At 42.1% G+C, this 17,142-nt stretch overlaps 1 pseudogene; it reads right to left on the bottom strand.

Moving 5' to 3' along the window:
• Positions 1-809: 809 nt before the first annotated feature.
• LOC146005966 (5S ribosomal RNA) lies at positions 810-928 on the bottom strand (annotated as a pseudogene).
• Between the last annotated feature and the right edge of the window lie 16,214 nt (positions 929-17,142).

Below are 17,142 nucleotides of genomic sequence, written 5' to 3'. Positions count from 1 at the left end.
TCAAGGTGCAGAAAACACCTATCAAGGTGTATATGTATATATATTGGGAACCCCTAGGTTGACTCCAGTATTTTGATATACGTATATTTGTCCCCTATGATATTGTGTTATAATCTCAGTACTCTAAACATATTATAGCTTACTTGTAGCAACTTGTTACAAGATAAAATATTTAATCATTTATTACATTTGCCTATTTGTGATATAGGCTCCAATTTAAAGAGTATCAAGATTAATGGGAACTATAGACTGAAACACAGCCCAGCGAAGCGATCCTTTAATGTCCCCAGACCAGGGACACACTATACTGAAAATGGGGGATTTTTTTACCTTGCAGCGGTGCAAAGAAAAAGACAGTAAACGCTTTGTGGGCGCACTCTTGTAACAAAAATTAATTTGATATGTAATGAAATTAAGTTAAAACTTAGCTTTTATTTATAAACTCTTAATTAAAATAATAGGCGAGTTGAAAAGATTTTGGTATTCAATTGCTTGGGTTTTGTTGTGTGATTGTATGTGATATATTCTGGTATAATATATCAAATGAAAAATAAGTTACAGTCACACTTTTATATATCATTCAGTGCATATAGTCATCTCAGGTACATGAGCCCGAGTGACCGTAGGCTGCAAAAATGAGTTGAATCCCCAAGATGATTATTATTTTTATGGGGGGGATTTGCTGCCCCACGTCACGTGCAAATATGTAGTATACAATGATAAGCCTGAATTGGCTGAATTAGTAAGGAACACAAGCAGTAGGCGACTCTGAAACCACTGAATGGTGACACCCGGACCCCACACACAAAAGGATACCACACCTGGACTTCTCCAGGGGTCACCCACCTGAGTACTGTCCAGGCCCTTCACTGCTTGGCTTCCAAGTTCGGAAGGGTGTTGGGCAGGCCAGTGAGGTATGGTGGTATACTGTATGGGGACTCTAGTCACCCCCAGTGGTCCCAGTCAACCGCTTGCGTATCCGAGATTATTGCTGTCACAGCTATGCTCACCAAAAATATTTGCTATTATTATTACTGCAATTAATTAGTAAAGAGATAGATCTCTAAAGTCACTGTACTCCCTGATACCTCCGGGTTGTATCCACAGGATTTTACTCTGGGTGGTGGTTATGTCAGATGGTACTTAGTGGAGGTAAATAATTACAGCACGATTTCTAATTGAAAATACAGAAAAAAGTCATCCAATATATTGTACAGATGTTAAGAGATTAGATCCTCCTTGTAAGCTGTGGTAGTTTTAAATATGCAGCTCACAGTCAATTAGTTGATCACATACCAAGCTTAAGTATACTGTGGCAATCAGGTTGATATAAGTTAAAGCTAGACAGTGTTATGACGTTAGTATAGAAATAGATACACTGTTGCCACAGTAGATACAATATGGCCAAACCCCTTCTCTGTGGCAGATAGGTGATGCTTGTAAGCCGATGATATGAGGTATAGCAATGGTTAATATAGACGGAGCCAGACTGGGACACTCAGTGAGTCCGCGGTCTGCTCCCGTACCTTGACCTGCTTGTGCTCCGGCAGGTAAATGGTGTCTCGTGAGAGAGGTGACACTGGAGGATCCTCCGGCAGTGCGGGTGTTGGTTGCGAAGTCTTCCGGGTGATCAGCCGCAAGTGCAGGCTGTGGATTCCCGGCAGAGACGTCGCTGATGAGCGCTGGTCAGTAGCAATCTCGCTGCTGGTTCTCTGGTGACGTGGGGGGCGGCTGGACACGTGTTTCGCCTACGACGGCTTCTTCATGCAGCGCCATGTTGGTTAAGGGCATTTGCCCTTTATTCTAAGTCCCGTCCAATGCAGTGCCGTTTGTTATGATTGATGGGTCATTCAACCAATGCTGGGTCTTTTTCCTAATCCTTCTCATCTGAATTAGTAAATGCGTGTTGTCAGTGAATTATAACTGCCTACTATTAGTTATTGAATTATGTTGGTAATATTTGATACACGGACATCTGTTTAGTGGGTCCCTGTTTGGACCTGACCTTGGATGCAATATCAAGGTGTAGTGAACCAACTAGTGACATCGCTAGTCTATGTAGGAAAACGCCATTTTGGTTATGGGACATTTGCCCATACACTATATGTGTACTCAGGTTAAATCATAGTTCTGTTAATGAACTATATATATAATGGGAGAGTTATCATTATTGTATTTGGATTGATTATTAGTTTATTTTAAAATATTTTGTTAATTTTATTAATTTTTATTATTTGATATTTTATATTTTTTATTTTTATTTTTAATTATTTATAGATTTTTTTGTGGTTTTTTTGCAATTTTTTGCAATTTTTTGCAAGAGTTGTTTCAGTCGTAGTAAGTTCTGGTTATATACATGCTCGTTTTGCACTATTATGCTGTGCTTGTAAATACATTGGGGCAGACTTATACTTTATGCTACAACCGATGTCTGATTTACAAAGGATTTAAGGCTTGCTCAGCTAGATATACGAGGCATATTGTAGGTTCCCATTTTAAAAGGATAATATTGGGCTCCTAAATATGTGTGGTAAGGGTAGAGAGAGTATACCTGGATATCCACATTTGCTGCGGTGTGCACATTGGGTCAACGAATTTGACCATTTTCTTAAAGATGGGGATTAGATTAATATGGTGAGACATCTGGAATGGTTCAAAAGAGGGGAGGTTTAATTTGTGATCTTGTTTCCCTTAATACGGAGTGTTTTCTGGTTGATGTAAATTTAAATGGGTGATGGTGAGGTGGGACTTAGGGATGATAGGTGGTCGATTACCTATATTGGTGAATGATCGTGCTTGGTGGTAGAAAGGTTACCCGGGATGGGGAAGTAAGTGCAGTGATAGGTAAGGTTAGATGCTATAGGTCTTATGTCATTTGGACTTGTATCTCTTGGTGGGTGTTGAGTGATGGTGAATTAACACTGTATCATATTAAACAGCTGTGAATAAACATGGACGAAAAAACAAACAAAGTGTTCAGTGGGTGTTAAACGAGTTTATTATTATCGTGATTATAATACAGTGATAATTAGGGATCCTAATGATCATGTAGGTGAGGTACTAGATGATGTGAAATACTGTGCTGGTTTATTGGGAATTGGGTGCCGCCTTGTGCTGTGTGTTAGTCTTCATATCAGGTGTTGGTCTAGGGACTTAAGGCCATGATGCAGGAGGTGCCCATGTGTTTGGTGGTAATCCCAACTTATTCTGGGCTTGATTGGGTATTGTACTGGATACTGATTGAGAGCTAGATTTATTTTAAAAAGGAACCATATTTTATGTCCTCGTTGAGTCCTTTTGGAGTTAGTGATCCTAAACGGAAAATCCACTTACTCTCTCTTTGGAGCAGAATTTGGTTAAGATCTCCGCCTCTCTGGCCCAAGTGTATTTGTTCAAGTCCTCGAATTGCAAAGCCGATTGGTAAAAAAATCCCCCATTTTCAGTTTAGTTACTGAACGCTGGGCGCACCACCAGCACCAGAATCACAAGCATCAGCCTAAGTGGTTTATTACGCTGGTACAAGATTATTTCTAAATTAATCTAATTTAAGCTGTAGCGGGTCCATCCCCTCTTGTCTTTCCAGGGACACACTATGCCAGTGCGATAAATAACCAGAGTTCACTATGAATGCTGTGAATTACAGATATATATATATATATATATATATATATATATATATATATATAGAGAGAGAGACCAGGGGACCGGCACTCTGCAGCAATTTCACAAACTTCAGCCGGGGTGCAGACACGCAGGTAAATAGAACACGGGGGGTATAGTCGCGGCACTCACGCGGGCTTCCAAATAACCACACAACACAGAGGATGCGGATAACGTTTCGGATATTACTCCTTTGTCAAATCCAAGAACCAAATGCATACAATACATATCTTACCTATATACCGTGCTGTGTCCGGCTCCTCCTCCCGGCGTCTCACTCACCTGGTGCGCTCTGTACTCCCGTCGCTTCCGGGTCTACCACGCTGTACACTGAGTGACCTCACATCACCGCGCCAACGTGCGTCCCCGATAGCGTCCGGTTGCCAGGCAACCAGGACGTGTGATGACGCTGGAGAGTCGCCTGGACAGATACAAAAACAAAACAGAACAATAAATATAAAAGTGACATCAAAATCTACATGAAGAACATTTACATCAAGACAGCGGCCATTATAGAAACATATTGAAAGAGATGTATTCATTTAACCCTCTAGGTCTCACTGTCCCAAGTTTATGGATCCAGAATGTCTCCAACTGCAGCAGTCTCTTAGCACGGTCCCCGCCCCTCTTATCTGCCGGGACATGATCAATAATAGTGTATTTTAAATTAGCCAGGCTATGCTTAGCCTCAGCAAAGTGCCTGGCTACAGGCTGATCATTGTCTTTTTTGTTGAGGGCAGATTTGATGGCATGCCTATGTATGGCTATGCGCTCTCTAAATGTCCGTATGGTCTTGCCAACGTAGCATAAACCACACGGACAGTGGATCATGTACACAACATGGGTGGTCGTACATGTAACAGCATGTTTAATCAAAATTTTGTGTCCCAAATGAGGGTGGCAGAAAAATTTAGTATTGGACATCCCATTGCAGGTTGTGCAGCCCACACACCTATAACAGCCCCCAGGTTTTACACGCGTATTGGGGGGTAATCTTTTGGAAATGTCAGTGTTGACCACCCAATCTCTCACATTGCGTCCTCGTTTATAACAAGGCATCAACGTGACATTCCGAAGTTTTTTCAGATCCTTATCTTGTTGGACTACCGGCCATAATTGCTTAGAATGTTTAGTGATTTCACTATCGGCCTGGTTAAAATCCCTTACCCAACCCAACCTGTCCTTGAACTTGTTCTCATCTTTTGACTTCCTTTTCAGGAGTTCAGTGCGCGGAATAGTATCCAACTTGGCCCTGGCTTTGGTCAAGACTACTGGGGAATAACCCCTTTCACGGAATTTGAGCATCATTTTATCCAAGTCAATGAGTGCTTGATCCTCATTGCTTGTAATCCGCTTAACTCTGATTAACTGAGAGAACGGTAAGCCTCGGACCAAGGCAGGGGGATGGTGGCTTTCAGCGCTAAGCAATGTATTACGATCTGTGGCTTTTGTATAAATGGATGTCTCAATTTGGCTGCCTTTGATCAAGATGTTGACATCTAAATAATGAATAGAAGACTGGCTCATCTCATAGGTGAACTTGATTGGACAATCAAGACCATTAATGGAAGAGACCAGATCTCTAAATGCCATCTCACTACCCACCCAAAATAGCAGTACGTCATCGATAAATCTGGTGTAGAATTTTACAAAGGGGGCAACATCAGGGTTGAAGAACAATTTTTGTTCCACATTGTGCATATATGTATTAGCGAACGAGGGTGCGACAGGAGACCCCATCGCACACCCCGTGCGCTGTTGGTAATATTCATTATTAAAGAGAAAGAAATTTCTGGTCAAAGTCAATTCCAATAATCGACAAAACAGCTGGACTGGGGGTCCATCATAGAGAGGGTCTGCTTCCAGAAGTTGTGCCGTCGCCTGTATCCCCTCCTGGTGGGGAATGCTTGTGTATAAACTACAAATGTCTAATGTACACAGCCACATCTCCGGGAGGGCTTCTCCAAATAGAGAAAGTTTATTCAACAAATCTGTTGTGTCTTGAAGGTAAGTATTAAGTCTCTGTACACATGGTTGTAAGAAACAGTCCAAAAACTGTGAGATGGGGCTATAGAGCGACTCGCGGGCCGCTATGATTGGGCGACCCGGAGGCTTCTGTAAGTCCTTGTGGACTTTTGGAAGACAATACAGGATTGGTGTCCTGGGAAAGTCAGTTGTTAGGAACTCTTTGGTTGTCAAGGGAATGATTTTATCAGCTACAGCCTTTTTTAGAATATTGTCTAATTCACCCTTGTAAACAGGTTTAGGGTCTATCAGCAGACGGTCATAGGTCAATGGGTTGTGTATCTGAGAATACACCTCTTCCTTGTAAGCATCCAGATCCCAGATCACAATCCCCCCACCTTTGTCGGCGGGGAGGATCATGATGTCTTCGTATGATTTTAGCGCCTTCAAGGCCTCCCATTCAGGCCTCGAAAGGTTGGAAAAACTCCTAGTCTGGGCAGCCGCAGAATTTACTTGTACATCCAGAACCTTGACAAAACTCTGAATCGACACATTATTGGAGGGGGGGTCAAAGTTGGATTTCTTTTTGAAGGTGTCGTATGGGGAGGGAGCCGTACAGGCAACTTGTCTATCATCCTTCCCAAAGAAGTCCCTCAGTTTGAGGTTCCTGTGCAACCTATTCAGGTCCACCTTCCACTTGAAGTCATCAAATTTTTGAGATGGAACAAACGACAACCCCTTGTTTAAAACATTGACCTCCATTTCAGAGAGTGTCCTTTTTGACAAATTAAATATCAAGGTTTTCTCTGGCGACTCTTTGGTTTGGTTGCGTCGCCCTTGGCCGCCCCGGCGCTGAGGCCGCTGTCTTTTCCTATTCCTGCTCGAGTGCGCACCCCTGTCGGAGGACGCTGCGCGTTTTTTGAAGACTGGGACTTGCTGTTAGTCTCGGTGTTAGATGTCACAGACTCGCTGCTGGACCCCGTCTCTCTATTCCATTGGTTAGGCTGTCTCCTCTGCCTCGCATTCCTCCTGTATGTCCTAGTGGAACCACTCGTCCACACATATACTTTTTGTTCAATATAGTCCCGATTTACTTTCTCAAACTTGGCCTTCTTAAACGCAACCAATTCTTTCTTGAAGCTGGCTACCTGAGTGCTTAGTTTCAATAGCCAGTCCTCCGTCTTATCCTCAATCAATATCTGCTTGTGTGTGGTCTCATATTCATCAATTCTCGTTTGCATTAATTTCATTTCACGTGCAGACTCCTCAATGACCAAAGTCATGAGGTCAAACGAGCAGTTATTCAACACAGCCACCCACTTTCTGCAAAATTCGCTATTGTAGCGACCAATGGTGGGCATGTTTTTAATTCTAAACCCACGAGGGATTTTGTGTTCACGATAGTACTCAGAGAGAGTCACTCCATGTAACAAGAACTCCACCTCCTTCTTCTTTAAATTGAATACATTATCAAATATCTCCTCAGTAGTAAGAGGGTCAGTGGCTTCATGTAATCTTTCTTTAAATAATACTGCGGTAGACTCATCTTCTGAGAACCTCAGCCGTTCACCAGGGGGAAAGGCTGTGAAGTTCAGCCCATCTGGGTCTGACATCGCACTCCTGGAATCTGTCATGGCTGCCGGCGTCTAGATGCTGATATTCGTTCACGGAGACCCGTGTCACATCCACCCAGGTGTACAGTAAAATTTCAGCCGTTATACTGGATGTCCCTTAGTAGGGTAAATAACGGCGGTGCAGTTCTTTAGGTTCTGTTGGCACGGACAACGCCAATATGATGGTAGCAGGTGCACAGTGGGGATGCAGCAACAACTTGCCAACAGCCAAACATGTAGAGACCAGGGGACCGGCACTCTGCAGCAATTTCACAAACTTCAGCCGGGGTGCAGACACGCAGGTAAATAGAACACGGGGGGTATAGTCGCGGCACTCACGCGGGCTTCCAAATAACCACACAACACAGAGGATGCGGATAACGTTTCGGATATTACTCCTTTGTCAAATTCAAGAACCAAATGCATACAATACATATCTTACCTATATACCGTGCTGTGTCCGGCTCCTCCTCCCGGCGTCTCACTCACCTGGTGCGCTCTGTACTCCCGTCGCTTCTGGGTCTACCACGCTGTACACTGAGTGACCTCACATCACCGCGCCAACGTGCGTCCCCGATAGCGTCCGGTTGCCAGGCAACCAGGACGTGTGATGACGCTGGAGAGTCGCCTGGACAGATACAAAAACAAAACAGAACAATAAATATAAAAGTGACATCAAAATCTACATGAAGAACATTTACATCAAGACAGCAGCCATTATAGAAACATATTGAAAGAGATGTATTCATTTAACCCTCTAGGTCTCACTGTCCCAAGTTTATGGATCCAGAATGTCTCCAACTGCAGCAGTCTCTTAGCACGGTCCCCGCCCCTCTTATCTGCTGGGACATGATCAATAATAGTGTATTTTAAATTAGCCAGGCTATGCTTAGCCTCAGCAAAGTGCCTGGCTACAGGCTGATCATTGTCTTTTTTGTTGAGGGCAGATTTGATGGCATGCCTATGTATGGCTATGCGCTCTCTAAATGTCCGTATGGTCTTGCCAACGTAGCATAAACCACACGGACAGTGGATCATGTACACAACATGGGTGGTCGTACATGTAACAGCATGTTTAATCAAAATTTTGTGTCCCAAATGAGGGTGGCAGAAAAATTTAGTATTGGACATCCCATTGCAGGTTGTGCAGCCCACACACCTATAACAGCCCCCAGGTATTACACGCGTATTGGGGGGTAATCTTTTGGAAATGTCAGTGTTGACCACCCAATCTCTCACATTGCGTCCTCGTTAATAACAAGGCATCAACGTGACATTCCGAAGTTTTTTCAGATCCTTATATATATTGGGACCAGTGTGTACAAACTGTGCAATGCATGAATAGTCCATTATCAGGGTATCTGTGTACCAGAAGGCAGTTCTCGGTTTATTTACATGTGGTAGCTGAAGCAATGCGAATGATCAAAGAAATCTCTGAACCATTACCGAAAGCACATACACATTAAATGGGATGTTAAATAAAGTATTTTTATGGGAACACTATGTTTAGAAGCTAAGGTACGGTACATCTCAGCTGCATACTTGTAATTTGATAAAGACCTACTAAACAGGTTGTATTTTCTCTTTGTATGAACTGGTGTTTGGGAAAGATAAATCAAAAAGATGTGGAATAGAAAACATTAGAAAGTTATGAACTTCTCCCTTTGATCTTACTGAATAATAGTTACAAAGTGTTTTACTTGATACGCAGTTTCAACAAAGACACACAGTGCAGCCAGATGTGCGGCTGGGAAAAAACACTGGACTGCCCCATGAGCTTCTATAGAGTATTTATCTCTCTGTCACACACATTTACTACTACCACATAAGAATGTGAAGCTATTTTTACATAGCTTGAGTTTTCTTTATTTTATGTTTCTTGGTAATATGAACCGTGAAAATGAAGTTGTTGTGTGAAATTCTGTATGTATAAATGCAAGATATTCTCAGCAAACCAATACTTGTTATTACAAATAACTAATATACATTTCTTATAATTAAATGTTGACGCTTTCTATTGAAGCAAAAGTAGGTGTACAAACTTCCTATTTTTCAACATTTATTAAAAAGGCTCCATCTACTGTAATTTAAGGGGTGATTCTATAAGGACCGGACGGGGCCCTGTTCCGATGGTTGGGGGTCTGCTCATGCATGTATTTGCAACGATTGGCTTTGGCAAGTTTTACCAGCCCATTCGTTGCGGGGAGGGAGGGCCAGGGGTGGAAACGATGCTGGACCATGGGTGTCCCCATAGGTGTGCAGACGGACTGATGCCTGTAGGGTGTGGATGCTGACATCACATGCATACACATGTCTGATTTGACCTGTTTTTATCAGATTGCAAGCTCTCTCTCTCTCATTTAGTGGCCACCCATTCGGGACTTCAAGTGAAATCAGGTCCGACTTAAAGTCCTCTTCTCATTGACTGGAAAAAGGGTTCATTTGTCATTTGCAATTCCTATATTTGGAGGGAACCAAAGGACCTTTTGAATGATATTTCTGCTTAACTAACATTAAAGGAATTGCAACTGAAACAGAATACCAAAGTGTCCAGATTTTGTGACCTTAACTGATAACACTGACTGATCTAAATCATACCGAAGAAAAACAGGCAGCCATGTAAAGGCCCATACACACTACATGATGTGCTCAGTGAAAGATATTGTTGAACAATTTCCCTTGAACATTCCAGTGTCCTGGACAAATGATATTGTGTATACACACTTAATGATATGACAAGTTATATGAAGCTTTTTATGAATGATATAGCCAAAACTGAGAAATGTACAGACGTCAAAAACCCTCATTAATGACTCACATGAGCGCACATCGTTCATCGTTCGTTGCATACACGTTGGCCAATATTTTGAACAGTATCATTTAGAAGGGCCTAAATAAGGGATATTGTTCAAAATATCGCCACTGCGTATGCACCTTAAGAACTGATCCTATATTTGAAGCAAGTTATTTATCAGCACCTCACTTATTATCTCAAGGAGATCTTAATGTTCTTATTTTGGATTTAAACTTGTCTAAACATCAATCTGGACTGTAAAGGTGCCTATACACGCACTGACTTCCCAGTACTTTTTGTGCTAAATCGCATCGCAGTGCATGCGTTGTGCGTGCGATGCAATTTGATCAAAAGACAGTACAAAAAAGTATGTGCAGCACATACTTTTTGTACTGTACGATGAGATGCCGCGGGAGCGCGCATCTCATAGCACACATCGCACCCGGAAAATTGGTGCATGTATGGGCACCTTAAAGGTGCACACACATGGTGCAATTTGAGCTTCCCATTTTGTACTATATAATTAAACCGGAAGATATATTAGCACATATTGCACAGTGTTTATACAACTTGCAATGCTGATGCGTAACCCCCACAGTGGGATCAGCATAGCATAGCAAGAAAAAATAGACTGTACAGGCAAGCCAATTTTGACTATATTGTATAAAGGATTCTAGTATATTCAAAATCCTCCATATTCAAAATTTTAAGTAAATATAGTCAATATGGTACAGCTCTGGGCTCCAGGAAGTTCAACGGAAATTGCATAGTCAAAATTGTACATACTGCAGGCAAAATCTCATCGTGTGGGTGCACCTTAAGATTCGTGGCTCAATTATACAGGTAATGGGATCGTGATTTGGCAGCCAAAGCAGCCCATAGAAGTCATCTACGGTGTACAGGCACCAGGACCACATTGGGGAGTGTTTGAGCATCCGCGTGGTGTCCCGGCATCGCAGGCAATGGCAGCTTCCCTCTTCCAATCAGGTAGAATCCACCACTGGACTCATCAAAAGTTAGTTTGAAGGCTACATAACATCAGTAAATTATATACAATACCTGTAGCGCATGCCACTGATATAAAATATGAGTTTGTTGTTAGAAAAAAATCCAGTACGAAAATATAAGTGAAATATCTGTAATGGTTTCAAGGTCATTGCTCTATTGCTTGGGTAAACTTGGTGTAAATTCTGCTGTTTCTGTGTGAGCGAAACAATATGGATAGGCAGTATTACCACATTAACAACAATGGCCAAAAATGTGAATCTCTTATTCCTGGGCAGAAAATACCCCATTAGTGGATCCTGAAAAGTGTATTTACCTCCACTGCATATCAAACCGAGACTGACAAAACAATTGGTAAAAGCAATTGAATAAAACTCTGCTGCATTTATGCATTTGAAATCAAAATTTCGAAAATCAAGTGAGGTAAAACAGATTGTTATAGGGTCACAAATATGGTAACTGCAAATAACAGCCTGGTTCTCATTTAAAAATATATTGTTTTCTTGGAAATTATAAAGCAGAAAACTATTGTAATATACTAAGTGATCCAGTGAATTCATACAAAGCTATGGGATGCGATGGGTGAAATTTAATAGGTGAGAGATTTGGTAAGAACTCTCCAGTTTTTTTAAAGCTGCAATCATTTACCCCCCCCCACCCACCCCCGGCCGCCACTGACTTATAGCATTGTTAAATGTGCCGAGGTCACTGGACCAGTTGCCGATCAGAGGAGGAGGTACCCACTGGTGCTGTGAATCTGAGTGGAGCTGTAAATATGCATAGCTATGCCCAGTGTTTAAAGTAGTGGTATACAGTAAGATACCATTGTACTATTGATCGTTGGCAACATCCCCAATGTTCGCGCTAGTAAATTTATCCCTGTCTACTGTATGTTGTCTTTAATTATTTACTGTACGTGTGGTTTTCTATTTGCTAAAATTGACAATTCCTTGTACAAAGTACTATGTTTCTGATGCCTGTAAAGTGACTATAGAAGAAAAGAGTCATATACTACTGTATTCTTCTTTGTCTCCTTCATCTTCTTCATCTTATTATTATTATTATTATTATTATCATTTTTATTATCATTATATTTCCTTATACTGTTTACAAAGGACTGAGCCATTCTGCACAGAAAGATGACTTATCACACATACAAAGTGAAAACATAATGTTGTGGGATTAACCAATATTAAATACAATAGAACATTTCTTTTAAAGAGGAAAGGTCATTTCTCAGGAATATTGATTATTAGGTGCCATCCATTGTTTTTAATGAGTTGAAAAGCTGCATTATCATGAATTTATGTAGTATGTAGGACTGTCTTAACTGTATGAAGGCGACAGGTGATTCCAACCTTAAGAAATATTTTAACCATCTTCCTACTTGCAGAACGCAAAGTTCTCATTTCTGGAACCTCTGCCATTTGACTTATTCCTTTTGTGTCTCTGAATCGAGAAATTTCTACTGCTTAATGGTTTTTAAACAATATATTTTCATTCAATAACTGTTTTTCCTTTCTCAAAAACATCAATACTCACTATAATCAGTAAAATGTATGTGAATCTTTGCAGTGGATTTCTGTAAAGCTCTGACAACTGATTGTTCCATATTAATTCATGTGTTCTTGCTCAATATTTTGATATGCAGTACTGAAGAAACTATGTACTGTAACGTTAATAAAAATCCACTGATTAAATCCAGTGCATGTCAAAAGCATATTTACCGATGGCAGAAAAGAAGCTACAGGTTATTCTATTCTGCTCTTTATTTGTGTTTGTTACCATGTTTTGTTTAGATTTTTGTATGATTTCGGTTATTCTGTTTGTGTTTTAATAATGTAAACATAAGACAGAAACAATGTTTGGCCCATACAACCTTTGATTAATGTATGTGTCCGACCACACCTGCTATTATATGAATCTCTGACCCTCTCTATAAAAAGCTCTAAACGCCTTAACATTTTGCATGCTACCTTCAAGAATTTAAAACTCAACTTACCTAATAAATAAACAAGGGGACAACAGATGTTGGCAGTATAGTTTGATCTTTATTTATTTGACATAGTAATTACAATTGGCCAATTTATTTAGTGTAAGTATGGTGGCGGACAAAAGAACGGATAACACAGCAATCAAACATACATACAAAATCAAATGTTACTCCCCTGCAAAGCACACATGAATGGGCTGTGTTATTTCCCAGCAGGGCAATTGCCCTATAATCACATTCTGTATAAATAGAGCGCACCCAGCAAACAACAATAACCAATCTACTAAATTGCTGTTCTTTGAGCCAAGGAAAGTTTAAACTAAAACTGCAGCACAGCCACCATACCTAGAAAACTAAATCTAGAACATAAAACTAAATAAAATTGATAGGCTACACTTAAACAAAGCTATAATAAAAAAAACTTAATATCTATGCCATGAGATGAACACCATATGGACAGCATCTGTAAATCTAATCCAAAGATGCTCAACAATCACTCTATGAAGTAACCAAGAACAAAATGAGCGAAAACTAAAAAGCATGGTAACCAGACAAAACACCTCCTGGGATCTTTTCAATCAAATATATTATACAGTATTTGTAACAGTGGATAACTTTGATGCCTTTATTAGGAAAAAACAAATTCCTCACAGTCCCCTTCAAAATAGTAGGGTAAACCCCTGGAGGGCCACAATATCTGTGCCCAACTGCATATAATGCTGAATAGCCATTGACATCCAACAACCCAAATCTTGGTTGGAAAAAGAAACCCATCTGATAGGATGACCCAATCCAGAGTAAATGGCCTCAAAAACTGGAGACCTAACAGTTTAATGCACCATGTCTGCATATCCTGACAGCTTGCCAATTAAATCTATTGACCTAGCCCAATTTGGCCAGTCTTATAGCCTATAATCTTATATAGGACCAACTTGAAATTAAGGTAATAGAAATCTGCCAACATGGTAGACCAAGAACCAGCAGTACTCAGAGGCATCTTTTAATAAGCATGGCTGGGCAGATCTGCATATCCTGACAGCTTGTCAATTAAATATATTGACCTAGCCTAATTTGGCCAGTCTTATAGCCTATAATCTTATATAGGACCACATCAATATCTAATAAATCATCACAAAAAACAGAGAATGAATTCTGTCATTTCAGCTGGCATCACCAATTTGCCAACATATGAAGTGCCATTATAAGTCAATTTACATAGAAAACTTTTATAAACTGTCAAAAGTCATCAGGTGTGGTAAAAAATACACCTACATTGGGCATCGCCTATTATAAACCATAAGAAGCTTGCAGAACTGCAAAGCTCTTAGTTGGATTATGACAGGGGTGGCCAAACCTGTCCTCAAGATCTACCAACGGTGCATGTTTTCCAGGCAACCTGTGGATCTATAGTAGGAATGAATGCGGCATGTTTTAAAATGTGACAGTTAGTAATGACTACAGCTGTGCACCAACTAGGTAACCTGGAAAACGTGGACCGTTGGTAGATCTCGAGGACCGGTTTGGCCACCCCTGGATTATGATATCCAAACAATGTACAAAACTAAGCAACACCAGCCAATCACATTTATTCACTGAAAGAGAGTGACCCATAATATAGTAAGACTAGATAAATGAAATCAATAGCTGATGCTTGCTCATAGGGTCCCAGAGGCAACAGAACACCTAATCCCTCCAACCCAGCTAGATTACCTGTCAAATAAATGGATGAGTGGTAAACTTTTTGAATTTAACCTAGATGAACCTAGATAAACCAATACAGCTCATTTACTTTGGCAAAAAAAAAACCACCCAATTTTTTTTTACAAATCTTATACAGTACTTTAAAAAAAGACCACCCTTGAAGGCGCCGCTGTATCAGATCACAATCAGATTCACAGTTTCAATATGTATTCAATTAAAACATATATATAAAAAAAACATATTAAGAGTGCACTCCAACAAACAATATACATACACAGACACATTGACAATTTATGTCTCGAACTAACCGAAGGCTGACGTACATAAAACTATGCTAGCATCAAGCTTGAGCTCTCATTTATGACGTCTGGGTCTAAAATGCCTTATGGATGCATGCAGTAGGTAGCCTAATAAGCTAGCTGTAAAATTTTATTCCTTAATTTTTTTGTGATACCTAGGGGGCTTCACCAGCTACCAGGATCCTTTGCAGCTGCTTACCCAATAGTTACACATATGTCTGAATTTTAAACTCTAAGGTCACCATGCACTGTTGTTGTTAAATATACGGTACCTCTGTTCATTATTGTGTGTATGCTTTCGATTTTTTGGGTACTTATTTCCGAGAACGGCGCCCGTCGCAGGCATTGCATGCCATTAAAATGGCATGCGATGCGACCGATGCGATGCCCGCGATTTTACATAGAAATGCATGGTAAAATGTAAATTGCGTCGGTCGCATCGCATGCGGCCAAAAAATAGCATGCAATGCGACCGATGCGATTACCGATTTTACATAGGGAACAATGTTAAATGGCCCAATTGACCCGATTTCACATAGGGAACAATCTTAAATGGCCCACAGACCCCAAATAGCCACCCTGAAGTGTGAAATGGCCCCCCCTAATTGTTAACGCCACCCCACGATCAATGACAACCCGAAGCGTGGCGAGTGCAGCGAGCCCGCGAGGGGCGGCGGTACGCGTCCTCTGGCCTTTTCATACCCCCACTATCCACGTCGGCGTGGAGTTGAGAATAGAAAGTGTGGTGAGCGCAGCGAGCCACCGAGCCCGAAACGTGGCGAGCGAACGCGGATACCTGTGAAGCCCGCGAGGGGACGCGTATAGCTGTGAAGGTATCCGCTGCGCTCGCCACACTTTCTATTCTCAACTCCACGCCGACGTGGATAGTGAGGGTATGAAAAGGTCGGAGGACGCGTACCGCCGCCCCCCGCCGGCTCGCTGCGCTCGCCAAGCTTCAGGTTGACGTTGATGGTGAGGTGGCGTTAACAATTGGGGGGGCCATTTCACACTTCAGGGTGGGTATTTGGGGTCTGTGGGCCATTTAACATTGTTCCCTATGTGAAATCGGGTCAATTGGGCCATTTGACATTGTTACCTATTTAAAATCGCGGTAATCGCGTCGGTCGCATCGCATGCGATTTGTTGGCCGCATGCGATGCGACCGACGCAATTTTTTTGCTTGCGTTGCCTAAGATCAATATCGTGGGCGCCGTTCTAGGAAACAAGTACCATTTTTTGTATTACACTTGAATTATTTTACATTTTCATGTATTCCTTTTCACGTATAGTACGTAGATCTTCTGTTACTGTAATGCATGGATGGGGAACCTTCTGGCCTCCAGCTGTTGTTGAATTACACACTATTTGGCCATGCTAAAACTGTTGCAGGGCATGCTGGGATATGTGTGGTACCCCAGAACTGGGTATACCCCTCTTGCCCTTTTCTCCTTTGGCCATTTGTTTCCCCATTGACAAGATAGTGGGCTCAAGTGTACTCAGGGGGTTGCCAGGCAACCACCCCGCAGAGTTAAACTTATAATTTGATTGACTGCGGACCCTTTTTTTGGTGGCTCAGTGGGCGCCAAACTAAGGGGGCATCCCAGCCGGGTTGCTGGGCAGAAAATTTTGTAGCAAGTGCCCCTGGGGAGAGCGCATTGGGCGCGAAGCAGAGGTGTGCCGGAAAGTAAGGAGAGAGCAGTGCGCACAGCGCCGCGTGAAAAAAAAAGCCGCCTGTAAGGAGAGAAGCAGCGTGGCGAGCGGCAGACAAGAGCTGCCGAGGGAGAGTGCCCTGCGGTGTGAGACAGCTGGCGCACACCGGCTCCAGCATGCGGCTCCGGGGTAAGGAGTAAGCAGAGTGCTGCGCAGGGCTGGCAGAGAGAAGGACCGCTGAGCAGTGTGGAGCCTATCAGTGTAAGGAGTAAGCAGTGGTTGCCCGGGGCGTGCTTAGGAGGGACACGCTGCAGCCTAAACCTGGCGTACACTACTTGCAGAGAGACCCTGGCCTGTGGCAGCGCGGAAGAGTGATGCAGCCTGGCGGCAGATGGAGCCGTGCTGTGACTGGCGGACGGACCCGGCAGTGGGGAGGAGAAACGCTGGGGAGCTCCCGGCAGG

This window comes from Crinia signifera, chromosome 5, assembly GCF_055691185.1.
Source record: "Crinia signifera chromosome 5, ASM5569118v1, whole genome shotgun sequence".
In the NCBI taxonomy this organism is placed as follows: Eukaryota; Metazoa; Chordata; class Amphibia; order Anura; family Myobatrachidae; genus Crinia; species Crinia signifera.
This window is presented reverse-complemented; position numbering and strand designations above follow the sequence as displayed.